Source organism: Colobus angolensis, unplaced genomic scaffold, assembly GCF_000951035.1.
Source record: "Colobus angolensis palliatus isolate OR3802 unplaced genomic scaffold, Cang.pa_1.0 Scaffold72, whole genome shotgun sequence".
NCBI lineage: Eukaryota > Metazoa > Chordata > Mammalia > Primates > Cercopithecidae > Colobus > Colobus angolensis.
In genome coordinates this window covers 2,984,327-2,989,806 of record NW_012120932.1, presented here as the reverse complement: position 1 = coordinate 2,989,806, position 5,480 = coordinate 2,984,327, and positions in this window count along the sequence as shown.

The following is a 5,480-nucleotide window of genomic DNA, read 5'->3' as shown; positions in this document are numbered from 1 at the left end:
AGAAGTTCTAACTGATGTATCAAAAAAAAAAAAAAAAAAGAAAGAAAGACTGTTGGAATTTTTACAGAAATTGCATTTATTCTGTAGATTACTTTGGATAATATTTACATCTTAACAAGGTATTTGTATCAGTCCGTTCTCGCATTGCTATAAATAAATAAATACCTGAGACTGGATAATTTATAATAAAAGAAGTTTAAGTGGCTCCCAGTTCCACAGGTTGTACAGAAATCATGTCAGCATTTGCTTCTGAGGAGGCCTTGGGGAGCTTTTACTTATGGCAGAAGACAAAGCCGGAGCAGGAGGAAGAGAGAGAAGAGGGAGGTACTACACACTATTAAACAACCAGATCTTGTGAGAACTCACTCACTATAGAGTACTGAGGCTGGGATGGTGCTAAACCATTCATGAGAACTCTGCTCCTCATGATCCAATCACTTCCCACCAGGCCCCACTTCCAACACTGGGGATTACAATTCAAGATGAGATTTGGGTGAGGACATCCAAACTATATCATTTCACCCCTGGCTCCTCCAAATCTCATGTCCTACTCACATTGGAAAATACAATCATGCCCTCCCAACAGTCCCCCAGAGTCTAAATTTGTTCCAGCATTAACTCAAAAGTCAGAAGTCCAAAATCTCATCTGAGACAAGGCTAGTCCCTTCCACCTATAAGCCTGTAAAATAAAGACCAAATGAGTTTCTTCCAAGATACAACGGGGGTACAGGCATTGGGTAAATACTCATGTTCCAAAAGGGAGAAATTGGCCAAAAGAAAGGGTCTGCAGGCCATGTGCAAGTCTGAAACCCAGAAGGGCAATTATTAATCTTAAAGCTCCAAAATAATCTCTTTTGACTGCATGTCTCAAATCCAGGGCACACTGGTATAAGGGTGGGCTCCCAATGCCTTGGGAAGCTCCGCCTCTGTGCCTTTGTGGGGGTCAGCCCCCATGGCTACTCTCACAGGCTGGTGTTGAGTGCTTGCAGCTTTTCCAGGCATATGGTGCAAGCTATCAGTGGCTCTACCATTCTGGGTTTGAGGAATGGTGGCCCTCTTCTCACAGCTCCACTAGGCAGTGCCCCAGTAAGGACTCTGTGTGGGGGCCCCAACTCCACATTTCTCCTCTAGTACAGGTTCTCCATGAGTGCTATGCCCCTGCAGCAGGCTTCTGCCTGACCATCCAGGCTTTTCCATACATCCTCTGAAATCTAGGTGGAGACTCCCAAGACTCAACTCTTGCACTCTGTGAACCCACATGCTTAACATCAAGTAGAAGCTGCCAAGGCTTATGGTTTTCACCCTCTGAAGCAGCAGGCAGAGCTGTGCATGGGCTCCTTTGAGCCATGGTTGGAGGTGGAGTGGCTGGGATGCAGGGAGCAGTGTCCTGAGGCTGTGCAGGACAGTGGGACCCTGGGACTGGCCCACAAAACCATTTAGTCCTCCTAGCCTGTGATGAGTGGGGCTGCCACAAAGTTCTCTGAAGTGCCTTCAAGGGCTCTTCCCCATTATCTCCGTTATTAGCATTTGGCTCCTTTTTACTTATGCAAATTTCTGTAGCCTGCTTGAATTCCTCCCCTGAAAATGAGCTTTTCTTTTCTACCACATGGCCAGGTCACAAATTTTCCAAAATTTTTTGCTTTGCTTCCCTTTTAAATACGAGTTCCAGTTTCAGGTCATTTCCTTGCTCACACATATGAACACAGGTTCTTGGAAGCATCCAGGTAACATCTTGAATGCTTTGCTGCTTAGAAATTTCTTCCAAGGCTGGGCGTTGTGGCTCATGTCTGTAATCCCAGCACTTTGGGAGGCCAAGGCAGGTGGATCACTTGAGGTCAATTCGAGACCAGCCTGGCCAACATGGTGAAACCCTCTCTCTACTAAAAATACAAAAATTAGCTGGGTATGGTGGTGCATGCCTGTAATCCCAGCTACTCGGGAGGCTGAGGCATAAGAATCGCTTGAACCTGGGAGGCGGAGGCTGCAGTGAGCCGAGATCCACTCCAGCCTGGGTGACAGACTGAGACTGTCTCAAACAAACAAACAAGAAATTTCTTCCACTAGATAACCGAAATCATCACTCTCGAGTTTAAACTTCCACAGATCCCTACAGCAGGAGCACAGTACAGCCAAGTTCTTTGCTAAAGTATAGCAAGTGACCTTTACTCCACTTCCCAGTAACTTTCTTATTCTTGTATGAGACCTCCTCTGCCTGGACTTCATTTTCCATATCACTATCAGCATTGTGGTTGCAACAATTTCACAAGTCTCTAAGGTGTTACAAATTTTTCCTCATCTTCCTGTCTTCTGGGCCCTCCACGTTCTTCCAACCTCTGCCTGTTACCCAATTCCTAAGCTGCTTCCATGTTTTCAGGTACCTTTATACCAATGCCACGCTTTTCTTTTTTTTTTTTTTGAGACGGGGTCTCACTCTGTCGCCCGGGCTGGAGTGCAGTGGCCGGATCTCAGCTCACTGCAAGCTCCACCTCCTGGGTTTACGCCATTCTCCTGCCTCAGCCTCCCTAGTAGCTGGGACTACAGGTGCCCGCCACCTCGCCCGGCTAGTTTTTTGTATTTTTTAGTAGAGACGGGGTTTCACCGTGTTAGCCAGGATGGTCTCGATCTCCTGACCTTGTGATCTGCCCGTCTTGGCCTCCCAAAGTGCTGGGATTACAGGCTTGAGCCACCGTGCCTGGCCAATGCCACACTTTTCAATACTAATTTTCTGTATCAGCCTGTTCTTGCATTGCTATAATGAAATACCTGAGACTGGGTAATTTATGAGAAAAGAGGTTTAATTGGTTTACAGTTCCACAGGCTATATAGAAAGCATGGCAGCATCTGCTTCTGGAGAGGCCTCAGGGAGCTTTTATTCATGGTGGAAGGCAAAGCTACAGCAGGTATCTTCACATGGCCAGAGCAGGAGGAAGACAGAGAGGGAGGCAGTGCTATATACTTATAAACAACCAGATCTTGTGAGAACTCACTCACTCACTATATGGTACCAAGAGGGGATGGTGCTAAACCATTCATGAGAACTCTGCCCATCATGATCCAATCACCTCCCATCAGGCTTTACCTCCAACACTAGGGATTACATCTCAACATGAGATTTGGGCAGGGAGAACATTCAAACTATATTAACACTTGAGTATCTGAACTCATTGTCCTCTGGCATAGTGTTGCTTTTGAAAAGTCTGATGTCAATGTGGTATCATTTCCCTTATAAATGACTTAGTCTTTTTCTCTCTGATTGTCCAAAAGATTTTTGTTTGTTTGTTTTTCTTCTTCTTCCCTTTAAAATTCAACAATTTCACCAGAACATTTCTCATTGTTGGCCAGCTGGGTTGATTTTCCCATGTAAATGGAGTAACTTTTCAGTATATAGTTTTAAGTCTTCTTTTATTGAACAACACTTTTGTTGCATTATAGCTTTTTAACACTTATTTTTTTCCATTACTTTTTCTTGTTTAGATACTCCTATTATACTTATGTATAATAGTAGTAATTTGCTTTGCTCTAAACTCTGTATCTACTATGTTTTTTAAAAAGTAATATTTGCATGATATATCTTTTTCTATCCTTTAACTTTTAACAACTTGTGACATTAGTGAGTTTCTTATAGACAGCATATTATTAATCATGGTTTTTAAATCAACTCTGTCAATTATTTAATTGGTGTATTGAGACCATTTGAATTTAAATTATTTACTGATCTGTCAGAGCTTAAATCAGCCTTTTTATTATTTGTGTTCTGCTTGCTTTCTGTGCTTCTACTCTGTTTCTTTTCTTACTTTCCTGTGGGTTACTTGAATTTTTTTTTTTTTAGACAGAGTTTCACTCTTGTTGCCCAGGCTGAAGTGCAATGGCCCTGTCTCGGCTCACTGCAACCTCCGCCTCCCTGGTTCTAGAAATTCTCCTACCTCAGCCTCCCAGGTAGCTGGGATTACAGGTGTCCGCCACCATGCCCAGCTAATTTTTGTATTTTTAGTAGAGATGGGGTTTCACCATGTTGGTCAGGCTGGTCTCAAACTCCTGACCTCAGGCAATCTGCCTGCCTCGGCCTTCCAAAGTGCTGGGATTCCAGGCATGAGCCACAGTGCCTGGCCTACTTGAACATTTTCTAAAAATCACTTTTGTACAGTTTCTTTAGTGATTACTCTAGGTAGTACGTACATCCAAATGTAACTTAGCACAGTCTAACATCTATTGATGCTTTATTACTTTAATTGAAGTAGAGAAATTTTACTTCCATAATGTCCTCATACCCTCCCTAGTTCTTAAATATAATTGTCTTAGGTATTTATTCCATATACATTAAACACAACATCAAAGGGTATAATTTTTACTTCAACCATTAAATGTAATTTAATAAACTCATGAGGCTAGTCCATTACATTTACTCATTCCAATGTTCTTTTTCCTTTCTGAAGTTCCAAGCCATCTTCTGTTATTATTTGCTTTTGTTTATAGAACTCCCTTTACCCATTTTCTGATCAGGTAGTCCCTTATGAATATTTATGCAAAAATTCTCCACAAAGTTCTACAAATTCAGCAGCGTTTTAAAAGGATTGTATACCATGACCAAATATATTTTATACCAGGAATGCAAAGATGGTACCACATATGAAAACCAATCAATGTAATATACCACATTACAGAAAGAAGAAAAAAACCTACACGATCATCTCAATTGATGCAGAAAAAGTATTTGACAAAATTCAACACTCTTTCATGATAAAAACATGAAACAAACTAGGAACAGAAAGAAAGTATCTCAACAAAATAAAGGCCATATATCAAAAACCTACAGCAAACATCATAAACATCATGGTGAAAGACTGAAAGCTCTTCCTGTAAGATCAGGAACAAGGCAGGAATGCCTGCTTTTGCCACTTCTATTCAAAATAGTACTAGAAGTTTTAGCTGCAGTAACTACGCAAAATAAATAAATAAAAGGCATCCAAATTGGAAAGGAAGAAGTAAAATTATCTGTTTGTAAATGACATAATCTTATAAAGAAAACCCTAAAGATTTCACCAAAAACCTACTAAAACTAGTAAGTTCAGCAAAATAGCAGGCTACAAAATAAACACATAAAAATTAGTTGCATTTGTATACACTAACAACGAACAATTTAAAAGAAAATTACAAAAACAATTCCATTTAAAGCAACATCAAAAAGAGTAAAATACAATTAACCAAAGAAGTGAAAAACTCCTACAATAAAAACTAAAAACACATTGCTGAAATAAATTAAAAAAGAACATAAATAGAAACATATCCCGTGTTCATAGATTGGAAGAATATTGTTTAGTGTTGCTTTTTTTTGGTTTTGTTTTGTTTTTTTGAGACTGAGTTTCATTCTTGTTGCCCAGGCTGGAGTGCAGTGGCACAATCTCTGCTCACCGCAACCTCAGCCTCCCGGGTTCAAGCAATTCACCTGTCTCAGCCTACTGAGTAGATGAGATTACAGGTAG